This window comes from Ranitomeya imitator, chromosome 3, assembly GCF_032444005.1.
Source record: "Ranitomeya imitator isolate aRanImi1 chromosome 3, aRanImi1.pri, whole genome shotgun sequence".
NCBI classification, from domain to species: domain Eukaryota; kingdom Metazoa; phylum Chordata; class Amphibia; order Anura; family Dendrobatidae; genus Ranitomeya; species Ranitomeya imitator.
Genome location: NC_091284.1, coordinates 371,239,361 through 371,252,362, shown reverse-complemented (window position 1 = coordinate 371,252,362; position 13,002 = coordinate 371,239,361). Strand labels below are relative to the sequence as shown.

The 13,002-nt window shown below is 39.4% G+C and overlaps 1 protein-coding gene across 1 annotated transcript in view; it reads right to left on the bottom strand.

Moving 5' to 3' along the window:
* The window catches only part of RSPO1 (R-spondin 1), a 221,349-nt gene that overhangs the window by 106,676 nt on the left and 101,671 nt on the right, over positions 1-13,002 (bottom strand). The gene's annotated exons all lie outside the window — the stretch shown is intronic.

The following is a 13,002-nucleotide window of genomic DNA, read 5'->3' as shown; positions in this document are numbered from 1 at the left end:
GGCTACCAGTTCTCAATTAGAAGAGCTAGCTGGCATGCTACTTCAATGTTTTTAATGATGAGGGACAAGAATCATGAAACAGCTGTCTAAGTCTATAAAAAAAGCCAAAATTGTGAGGAATTGCTGTGTTGACTACAAGACTTAACTTTACATAGAGGGAGATAATGCAACTGCTACTGACTACTTGACGAGAGGTAGACTAATCCCTCTGTGTCCATTGCTACTGGTTGATAGGAACCTGTTTAGAGAAACTCCATTGCTTGAATACCAAGGCATGGTGAATTTTCATTGAAAAAATATGGAGGAAGATAAAACACCAGGACACTTGGTGTTGGTCATTTATTCATTTTTAACTTTGTTCTGGCACCATCTTACTTCAGTGTAGCACACACTTTTGACTTTAATTTGAAGATCGAGGCTAGCAGGAACACGTGGAAAGGTAGGGAAGATTCTGTGGCTCACTGGAAGAGAGAGGGCTCATTGCTCCTGTGTGCTATGAATTTTCATTTAGTTTCTCTTACACAGGATCAATGGTGTTTTCAGCACTAAAGCACTAAAGATCCAAGACAGTTGTCCTAGACTTCTTGCACAGTGGACCAAAGACCCATTGAGCGAACGGTATTGGCATTATCAGTAGACCAAAACAGTTGGATACTGTACGCTCTCAATCTTGTAGGCCACAGGCTGCTATAGACCTACCTCCTACAAGATATCTCTGTCCTGGCACAAGGAGCACAATTAGGCCATTGGATTGTGGTGCCGGAGCCAGCTCGTTCAGTGTGCAGAAGAGAAAAGAACTTAGTCAATGTGGTCATCGGGGATCAGGTTAGGTGAGTGTAAACTTTTTTTGAATGGAGGAGGAAGACTTATTTAAGTACATACAGTGGGGCATTATTTTTTTGAAGGAGACACCTGTGGACATTTTTATTTTCTAAAGGAGAAATTTAAAGGGGTGCTAAGGGACATTATTACCTTTTAAGCGGAACTCATGGCCATGACTACTTCAAAGGTGGCACTCAGGGAAATGTAACCTTCAAAGGAGTTCATGTGGTGGAATTTTTACTTTTAATGAGCATTATTAATGTTTAGGGACATAAAGGGGGCACTTCTTTCTGTGTGAGGCACTAAGAGGCGCACTATTACTGTTTAGAATAGCTGAACAGAAAGCTATTATTGTGTCTGTACAAAATTTGGCACTATTACTATGTGGTGTACTACTAGCGTCTGTTTGGCACTAGCTTTCTGGCACTATTGTATTCAGGGACAGTGTCTGTCTGCACTTTTTTGGAAGTATTTGGGTCAGTGTGCCACACAGCAGTTGCAGTGGTGGGGCATGAAGAGAAGAAATAGGCAGAGAATCCGGGGTATCGGCACGATGGGTTTGTGTAGGATAGAAATAGGTGGGAACTCTGTTGCAAATGTGAGAGGTTAAGGGCCCTATTCATTATTTTGGGTTTTACATGCTAGTCTTAATGAAGACTAAAGTGCGCCTAATTCCTTATGAGAAGTTGTATGGAGATACATATCCTCAAGGACCTTGTGCCCCTGATGTTTTAAGACCTGCGGATCCGCAGCAGTTTCCCATGCGTTTACAGTTCAATGTAAACCTATGGGAAACCAAAAACGCTGTGCACATGCTGCAGAAAAAGAAGCGCGGAAACGCAGCGGTTTACATTCCGCAGCATGTCACTTCTTTCTGCGGATTCTGCAGCGGTTTTACAACTGCCCCTATGAAAAACCGCAGTTGTAAAACCGCAGTGAAAACTACAGAAAAACCGCGGTAAATCTGCTGTAAATCTGCAGCAAAAACGCAGCATTTTTGCCCTGCAGATTTATCAAATCTGCTGCGGAAAAATCCGCAGTAGCCAAGAATACGTGTGCACATAGCCTAATAGTCCCTCTACAGGATACTGTCACATTTCGACAAGCTGTGCTGGGCGAGGAACAGCTCTCAACCTTGTTAAAACATTAAAAGGATGCTGATATTACTTCTTTAGCTAATGTTTTTCCTCTTTATTTACCAGTTCTATTTTGTCCTAAAGCAGAACCAGGTGAATCAGAATTAGGCAACCCAAAGTACACACTCATTTCTATGAGTGGATTTTACTTCTTGAAGCCTCGAAAATTAACACATTATCTATTTTGATTGGTACATGGTATGAATAAAAATGCTCCAATTACTTAAATGTGTGCAGTTAACTCATGATTAAAGTGCATGTTAACTGAACACTCAATGTTGTGAATGGCAATTTGTAGCCTAAAAAGATTACATAGAGTCTTGCAAAAAACAGACTTACAGTTGTGCTCAAACATTTCCATATCCCGGCAGAATTTTTGCTTTCTTGGCTTTTTTCCAAAAAATATGAATGATCACCCCAAAACATTTTCTCCACTCATGGTTAGTGGTTGGGTGAAGCCATTTATCAAACTACGGTGTTTTCACTTTTTAAATTATAATGACAAATCGAAACATCCAAATGACCCTGATCAAAAGTTCACATACCCTGGTGATTTTGGCCAGATAACATGCACAGAAGTTGACACAAATGGGTTTGAACGGCTACTAAAGGTAATAATAATAATAATAATCTTTATTTTTATATAGCGCTAACATGTTCTGCAGCGCTTTACAGTTTTGCACACATTATCACATCCTCACCTGTCACCTGTTTGCTTGTAATCAGTGTGTGTGCATAAAAGCTAAGTGAGCTTCTGGGATCCAGACAGACTCTTGCATCTGATGTTTCTGGATTGTGAGTCACGGGGAAAGCAAAAGAATTGTCTACGGCTCTACAGGAAAAGGTAGTTAAACTATATAAAACAGGAAAGGGATACAAAAAGATATCCAAGGAATTGATAATGCCAGTCAGCAGCGTTCAAACTGTGATTAACAAATGGAAAATCAGGGGCTCTGTAAAGACAAAACCACAGTCAGGTAGACCAACAAAAATGTCATCCTCAACTGCCAGGAAAATTGTTCAGGATGCAGAGGAAAACCGACAAATAACATCAACTGAAATATTGGACTCTCTGAAAACTAGCGGTGTGTCTGTTTCAAGAGGCACAATAAGGAGGCACTTGAAGAAATATGGGCTGCATGGTCGAGTTGCCAGAAGAAAGCCATTACTGTGCAAATGACACAAGCCTCAAAACTTCTGGAACATGGTAATTTGGAGTGATGAGACCAAAATTGAACTTTTTTGACCACAACCATAAACCTTACATTTGGAGAGGGGTCAACAAGGCCTATGATGAAAGGAACACCATTCCTACTGTAAAGCACGGAGGTGGATCACTGATATTTTGGGGATGTGTGAGCTACAAAGGCACAGGAAACTTGGTCAAAGTTGAAGGAAAGATGAATGCAGCATGTCATCAGCAAATACTGAAGGCAAATTTGCAATCATCATCCCAGAAGCTATGCATGGGACGTACTCAGACGTTCCAACATGATAAAGATCCAAAGCACAAGGCCAAGTTGACCTGTCATTGGCTATAGCAGAACAAATTGAAGGTTCTAGAGTGGCCATCTCAGTCCCCTGACCTCAATATCTTTGAGCCACTCTGGGGAGAACTGAAGAGCACATTTCGTGCTAGACAGCCCAGGAATTTACAGGAACTGGAGGCTTTTTGCCAAGAAGAGTGGGCAGCTTTACAATCTGAGAAAATAAAGAACCTCATCCGCAACTACCACAAAAGACTTCAAGCTGTCATTGGTGTTAGAGGTGGCAATACACGGTATTAAGAAATGGGGTATGTGAACTGTTCATCAGGGTCATTTGGATGTTTTTGGTTGTCATAATGATTTAGAAAGAGAAAACACAGTAGTTTGACAAGAAATGACTTCACCCAACCACTAACCGTGAGTGGAGGATTTTTTTTCTTTTGCCTAGAAGAGATAGGAAATTTGTCATCTTTAACTCTAGGCCTTATAGAAATCATATAATCTTTAACTTGTTTAACTGTTCACAATATCTGTAATGTGACCACGGATGCACAAACATTCAAACCTTTACATGCCACTGTATGTACAAGGTGGGCCATGTATATGGATACACCAAAATAAAATGGGAATGGTTGGTGATATCAACTTCCTGTTTGTGGCACATTAGTATATGGGAGGGAAAAACATTTCAAGATGGGTGGTGACCATGGTGGCCATTTTGAAGTCGGCCATTTTGGATCCAACTTTATTTTTTCCAATGGGAAGAGGGTCATGTAACACATTAAACTTATTGAGAGTTTCACAAGAAAAACAATGGTGTGCGTGGTTTTAACATAACTTTATTCTTTCATGAGTTATTTACAAGTTTCACTTTGATGACAGCCATTGACATTTCGCAGAGGTTAACACGTTAGGAGCAGATAGAAATTGTGTTGATATCTGGTGAATGCAGTACCAGCGTCAGTGCAGCAGATTTCAAGGCAAGACACCCTACCCGAGAAAACTGTCACCATTCCCATTTGATTTAGGCGAATCCATATAAATGGCCCACACAAAAATGTTTACCTCATCACTGAACATAATGTTCTGTGTAAACTGAGGGTCCTGTTCCAATTTTTGTTTTGGCCATTCTGCAAATTCAGAGTGCGGATTTGGCATCAGTCGAACATCCCTTTGGCAGATATTAGCTACTCACAAATGGCAACCTTACTAAATCCAGCTTTCTATCCGCTCCTCACGTGTTAATCTCTGCGATTTAAAATGGCCAACTTAAAAATGGCCGCCATGGTCACCACCCATCTTGAAAAGTTTTCCCCCTCCTATATACTAATGTGCCACAAACAGGAAGTTGATATCACCAACCATTCCCATTTTATTTAGGTGTATCCATATACGTGGCCCACCCTGTATAAACACAAAGTACGTAATGTATATTATGTCAACATTTAGATAGCATTTTTTAAAAGCTGTAATATTTTAGACCAAAATGTGTTTACTAAAGATTAATTATGAAATCTAGTTACTTGTAGATCATATATATCTTGGAAAGTATTAAAAGAATGGCAGTATGTTCTTCAGTGTAACCAGGAGATGTCACTATAGGGCAGTAAAGCGCTTTAAGGTAACTTGTTTAGTAAGAAGCCGTGTTATCGTATAATGATGAGTTCTCCAAAATGGCAAAGTGAGCTCCACTACTTCTACTTCAAAACCTCCTTCTCATTTAGATGTCCATATTTAACTGTATATCTGTACTTTTCATGAAACAAAACACTTAATCATTGCAGCCTATTTTTGTTGGAACCCATGTTTCTGCAAACAAATTCTGGAGACATTTCCATCTTTTATCCGAGTTATAGATCAAAATCTCTCATACAACTCTATGGGTTCTAGGAAATCATAGGCAGCACACAGACACCATGTCTTTGCAATCCATGTGTTTTGTTTTAACAATGTAATAAGCAGAAGAAACTTTTCAATGTTTTAATTTTAATAATTGAGAAAATCACTAATGGAAAAACAGCCACACTGACCAAACATTAATGAAAATCATCTTTTTCAATTAAAAGAAATATTGTGAAATCTGAATGAGGTCTAAGTTCACATTATATATAAGGAATGAGCAAACGTATTCTGTAGAGGTAATACAATTTTGGAGTTAGGTGATCTTCAAAGGGACCAAGGACAGGTGTATGTAAGTTTCTGAATGCCACTTATTTACATGCACTCTCGCTCTATTGTCATGCATTCTTCATATGTCACTTTGCTGTTCCTATGCTAGAGTACTTAGTTGCTATCAGAATAGTGTGCGTCCAATAAATGTTAATGTGTGAGATGGTAATGAATAGACAATGTTGCATTATCAGATTCCACTCACAAGATTTCACTGTTGCTTCTTAAGTAGATTCTATTGCAGACTTCATGTTTTTCAGTTTGAGCAAAGAGCTGACTGGAGTAGGACAATCCAATGTCATCCTGAATCTCAGAGGGCACTGTGTGCTAGAAACTGAGTACTGAAGAAAAATTTACTTGTTTTTCTGACTCCTGTTATAGAGAAAGAATTACTTTGGGGGACGACTACGGTTGGATTCATTGTTGTATACCCCCAAAGCATCTGCTGTGATGTGGAAGGCCTCCTGCTAGCTTATGAGGCTAAAACTACGCTCCAGGTGACAAGTCCAGGAACCACTCTTCAGCCTACCAGCTGAACAGCTAATCTCGTGAATGCTCGCATTGCGGCCAGTTAGTCCTGAGCTCAGGCCCCAACCCAGGGATCCTGATGGGAGCTGGCACGCAGACTTTAGAGAAAGAGTTTGGCGCCAAACATAGATTCTTAATTAGAGACATTGTTTGCTAGTAGGGCTGTGTGAACCTGAGCTAAAAACTCACCACATTAGATGAGCTTGGGTATAGATACCAGATTACCACATTAGATGAGCTTCGGGATAGCCTAACATACTTGTAATCGTAGAGAATTGTTGAGTTTGTGAATCTGTGCGCTGCACCGATGCAGGGCCCGCCTCTTGCACTCATCTAATTACACCTGTGCCCTTGATTTTCTCCCAATTACCACATTAGGTGGAACCACAGGTCAGGCAAATTATAGTGTATTTGATAGAACGTCCTGAGCCTATTGGTTGTGCAGTCCAGGGGTCCTAGACGACCCAGGCTAGGTGAGTGTAAAATTTAACTGTGCTTCTTTCTTGCATTATTGGGGTAACTCAGTTTCCCTTGTTAGGAAAAATTAGTTCCTTAATAAATTGTCTGGTCGTGATCTTTGTCCTCAGCCTGCTGTATTCTGGGAAAGACCACCCCTCTGCATGGTCTACAAGTGCACCAGACTTAAAAAGTAATATGTGATGTTATCTATCCATTTAAAGGGTCCAATAGGTAGACTGCCCTTTATAAACATCTATCGTTAAGCCCTAACTACTTTATTTGAAAATTCCCTACCATTCTTCATTCTCCCTATTTCTTACCACATCTTCTGTCACTGCTCTACTTGATGAAGTCCTGTTTCAGTAGCGGTGATGGAGAAACGACCACAGCTTCTCTCCCCACCATCTGCATATTAAGTCACCGCCACCACAGGCCGACTGTCCCACAGTAAAAACATACAGTGAAGACAATATCTCAGCCAACAAGTGACCTTCTCAAGACCTTAATACCCACCAAAATAATCATCTGTGATTACTCTTTAGGTAGATGCAGTGACATTTGTGGAATAGTTTGCTGCCATTGTTGGTGGAACCATGAACTACAGCATTTTCTACAGAATGTGCCAGACCCACATCATCTATTGTCACTTTTTGAGTCTTTCAAGTCTCTATTTAGCCAAGTTTACATGACCGTTTTTATAAGTGTATGGGAAAAAACTGACATCACACGGTCAGCACTGGGACTAACGTTATTCAATTAGGTTATTCAGATTTGCTTTTTTTTTACAGACCAAATCTGTGCATTTAGTAATCGGTAGCATGCACTAGTTCTTCCATATTTGGATGAGATTCGCCTATTCAAGTATACGGGTGCATACAAAAAAATCGCATCCCATATAGATTAACCACATAGCATTCTATTTTTACAGATATGCTGCAATATGGAAAATTGTATTGTTTCCCATGTTGATTAAAAAAAAAGATGCCATACGGATTGAATATGGATGACAATAGAGATGAAAATTAATCTTTTTTCCAGATGAAAATCAGATGATTCTTTATACTCTTGTTATATTAAAAATTAAAAAAATAGAGCTCTTGCTATTCTCGCAATGGCCACTGGGTTTTTTTTTAGACTCATACTATATGTACTTTCAGGAAAAGTGTATAGAAGTTTTCTATCAGCAGGATTACAATGTCAGGTTATACCCCTACAGTCCTGCTCATCGCTATTGGCACCCATGAAGCTTACTTACATAATGTAGAATATTTCCTGAAAAAAATGAATCAAGTGAAACAGTTTTTTGTATAGAGTACTCATGTTCAATACAAAAGAGCAAATTATTAACAATAATTTAAAACAAAAAAAACAATGGGAGAGAAAAATAGAAAAACCTAAAGCTTGCTGTGACACTGGTACTGGCACCCTTTACATTAAATTAGTATGGACATGCATTTTGACTTAGCCAATGAATAATGACTTCAGAGTTTTAAAAAGCCACATGGTAAGCCCTGTTCCTTTGTCACAATGGTGAAGAAAAAAGGAGTTGTCTGAGGACATCAGAACTGCTATTATTAGCAAACACAAGATTTTCAAAGGGTATAGTTCCATCTCCAAAGACCTTAGTATCCCAGTTTCAACAGTACACAATGTTAATAAGAAGTTTGCCAAGCATGGAATCGTCAAGAACCTCCCTGGACGTTGCGGAAGGAGGAAAATTGACAAGAGATATCTTCGAAAGTTGGTGCAAATGGTGAAAAAAAACACCACCTCAATCATCCAAACACCTGAAGGCCAACCCGGAACAGTCTGGGGTCGTGGTTTCAACAAGTGCAATATGCTGCACACTAAACCAAGCAGAGCTTTATGGGTGAAGGCCAAGGAAGAAACCAGAAGTGTGGATGAGGCCTGTATAACATAGACTAGATTGAATGGAATAGTTTGCTTACGGACGGCGCAATGAAGCTTATAAGGAAAAGAATACTCTACCAACAGTTAAGCATGGTGGAGGATCCATAATGCTGTAGGGTTGCTTTGCTGCATCTGGTACTGAAGGCTTTGAATTTATGACAGTAATTGTGGAATCAGAGAATTATCAACAGGTTTTAGAAAGAAATGTCCTACGCAGTGTAAGAAAATTGGTTTGAGTCAAAGATCATGGGTCCTCCAGCAAGACAATGACCCAAAGCACACAACAAAAAGTACATAGCAATAGTTTAAAAAGAAAAAATGGACTGTTTTAGAATGGCCAGCAATGAGTCCTACTCCTGACCTCAATCCCATTTATAATCTGTGGGATGAGCTGAAATCTGCCATTGGGAAAAAGAACCCTGCAAACATTCAAGACCTTGGACAAACTGCAAATGAAGGATGAGGGAAAATACCAGCTGAGAAGTGCAAGAAGCTTATAGATGGCTTCAAGAAATGTTTGGAGGTGTCATCAATGCCAAAGGCTGTGCAACCAAGTATTAATTAGGGGTGCCTTTATTGCTGCACATGCTGTTTATTCTGTTGCTTCTTTGAAATTGCAATATGTAAGTTGAAAAACAAATTAATTTAAAAATTCCAGAGGATATAACTATGGCACATTTCCATTTATTTCTAAAGATATTGTACAGTTTATGAAAAAATGAAGGGGTACCAATAACGATGAGCAGGACTGTATACACAGCTGACAATAGAGGATCCACAAATCACCAATCCCAATATGCAATGTTGCAGCTGGCAATTATTTCCATATCATAATCTTTATTAAAAATTAAAAAAACAGAGCTCTTGCAATTCTCACAATGGCCACTGGAGCTTTTTTAGACTTATACGTCCTTTTGTTTCAATTAAACAAGACATCGACATAACCACAATGGTGAGAATCTCACAACCCTATTCTTTGTATTGAAGATTCTAATGAGTCTGTGCAAAAGTCATTGTGAAGGGAGCAAGGTGAGGAATGAAATCACCTCACAGGTCTGCGACTAAAAAGCTGTTTGATTATTTTCATCTAATTTCCATGTATTTTGGTATGCTGAAAACGAAAAAAAATATTGAAAAAAATCCTGGACGTCAGGATTTGCCACAAAATGCAAAATTCTCTTCAAATGTAGTATATTTTTCTCAATTTTTGGTATTTTTTTAATCTTAGGGTTTTGAAAGTCAAAATTACTATTAATTAATTCACATCAATGCATTGAAGATACACAAGACCCTGACTACAAAAAAAATCGTCGGACGAATGCTGAAAACATTTCAAGCTTTTGGTTGCCTGATGAGTTTGAAAGTGCATTTCCCCCATTCCCATAGTTACTTAAATTGTCAGAAAGGGTGATGTCCTATGACAAAACGGAGGTCATTTTCGCATTCAGTGCACTTAAAAACATAAAGATTACGTGGAATAACCAAAACAGCTCTTGAAAAAAATTTTTTTTGCAGACCTGTGAATTGGTAGATCCTGTGTTATCAGCTGTGTGTAGGGGTATCACCTGTCATTGCAATCCCGTTTATACTAATAGGAAAACTCCTGTAAACTCTTCCCAAAAGGACAGAAAGTAAAAGTTTTAAAAAAAGCCCCAATGGTCAGTGTGAAAATTGCAAGATTACTAATATTGTTTTTGTTTTTCATAAAGTTTGTGATGTAAAAAAAAAAAGCCATATTTTAAGAAATAAATGTAACACAAAAACCTGATTTAAACAATAGGTCATTTTCTGATTATAACTTCTTTTCTAGGAACGTCTAGTAGACAACTGGGCAGTAACTTGCATGGAGAATAGGAGTTGTTAAACATCATTATTCTAAGGTATGTTCTATTACTATTAAAAAGAAAGAGGAAAGATTACACCTTTGTAGTCTGCTAGAGCAAGATTACACTAAAACCAGTTGTTCAAAGGGTTTTCTTTCACTCGACATTTATCACCTATTCATTGGAAACGAGACCAATTTCTGCTCACTGAGATACATATTTTTGTACATTTCTGTCATAATATAATAATAATTTTACCCAATGCCAGCGGCTCACCCGCAGAGACGGACATGTGGCGCGCCTTTCTAGACCGCAGTATGTCAATTTATGAAGCTGAGGTGCTCAGTCTCCGCTGCATAAATTACCCATAGACTTTCATTTGATGCGGTAAAACCGCATTATCTTCCTAGTCACATTTACATTAAGGGCGGGAACGCAGCTTACTATGCATGTGTACTAAATTAAACAAAGGTGAATCTTACGACACAGCTGGAAGCACATGACACAGGAAGTGGAGGAAAGCACAGAGAGAGGTCCCCTCATTTTTAATAAATAAATAATAATTTAAAAAAAAATAGCGTGGGGTCCCCCTATGTACGGTATGTTAACCAGTCAGAGTAAAGCAGACTACTGGGACTGGTATTTCAGGCTAGTAAGGATCCCATATCCATGAACCTTACCAGAGTGATAACACCAGGCTGCAGTAGTCTGCTTACCTTGGATGGTTAGCACAAATAGTGGGACCTCCTTAAAAAAAAAAATAGTGTGCGGTCCCCCTATTTTTGTTAACCAGCCAAGGAAAGAGCAGACAGCTGTGGCCTGGTATTTCAGGCTGAAAAGCACCCAATATCCATGAACCTTACCAGCCTGATGATACCAGGCCGCAGCAGTCTGCTTACCTTGGATGGTTATCAAAAATAGTGGGATCTGACGTTTCTGGATTGTGAGTCTTGGGGAAAGCAAAAGAACTGTTAACGGATTTACGGGAAAAGGCAGTTGAACTGTATAAAACAGGAAAGGGATACAAAAAGCTAACCAATTGATAATGCCAGTCAGCAGTGTTCAAACTGTGATTAACAAATGGAAAATCAGGGGCTCTGTAAAAACAAAACCACAGTCCGGTAGACCAACAAAAATTGCGTACACAACAGTCAGCAAAATTGTTCGAGATGCAAAGAAAAACCCACAAATCACATCAGCTGAAATACTGGACTCTCTGAAAACTAGCGGTGTGGTTGTTTCAACATGCACAATAAGAAAGCACTTTAAGAAAAATGGGCTGCATGGTCGAGTAGCCAGAAGAAAGCTATTACTGAGCAAATGCCACAAAGTATCTCACCTACAATATGCAAAACAGCACATAGACAAGCCTTCAAACTTCTGGAACAAGGAAATTTGGAGTGATGAGACAAAAATTTAACTTTTTGGCCATAACCATAAACGTTATATTTGGAGAGAGGTCAACAAGGCCTATGATGAAAAAAACACCATTCCTACTGTAAAGCAGGGAGGTAGATCACTGATGTTTTAGGGATGTGTGAGCTACAAAAGCACAGGAAACTTGGTCAAAGTTGAAGGAAAGATGAATGCAGCACATTATCAGCAAATACTGGAGGAAAATTTGCAATCATCAGCCTGGAAGCTGCACATGGGACGTACCTGGATATTCCAACATGACAATGATCCAAAACACAAGGCAAAGTCGACCTGTCATTGGCTACTGCAGAAGAAAGTGAAGGTTCTGGAGTTGCCATCTCAGTCTCCTGACCTCAACCTCATTGAGCCACTCTGGGGAGATCTGAAATGCACAGTTCATACTAGACAGCCCAGGAATTTACAGGAACTGGAGGCTTTTTGCCAAGAAGAGTGAGCAGCGTTACCATCTGAGAATATAAAGAACCTCATCCACAACTACCAGAAAAGACTTCAAGCTGTCATTGATGTTAGAGGGGGCAATACACGGTAATAAGAAATGGGGTATGAGAACTTTTGATCAGGGTCATTTGGATGTTTTGGGCTGTAATGATTCAAAAAGCAAAAACACAGTAGCTTGACAATAAATGGCTTCACCCAACCACTAACCATGAGTGGAGAAAAAGTTTTTGTGTCATCATTCATATTCTCTGAAAAAAGGCCAAGAAAGCAAAAATTCTGCTGGGTTATGTACACGTTTGAACACAACTGTATGCCTGGTACTTGTACACCCAGTTATAATATTACAAGTCACCTTAATCGCTTTGCACTTATGCACTTTATTTCCTCTTTTGTTTACTCACTTTATCTTTACTTGCTCTCCCGTAAGATGGTCTTTCTTGCTCTTCTTAAAATGTAATCTGTGGCGAGCATGCATGTGTAGTCTCATCCCCTGTGATGTGCTGTCGGCATCCACATGGGATGGACAGGGGCATATTAGGTCACAGGAAGTGACCCTTTGACCCGTGCGCGTCATGAGGATCGCTGACCACAACACACTATTATTGGTGCAGACACTAACTGTGCATGCACTCAACTAATTGGTAATTCACAGCACCTTATGGAAACATATGGTTAACTTTATCCACAATGGAAGCGCACGTCATGTCCAAGAAGTCCTTCTTGGCAAACATCTAACATCACATGAAGAAAAAGGACAGCACCTCACAAGTTGGTGAACTTACAACACATTTA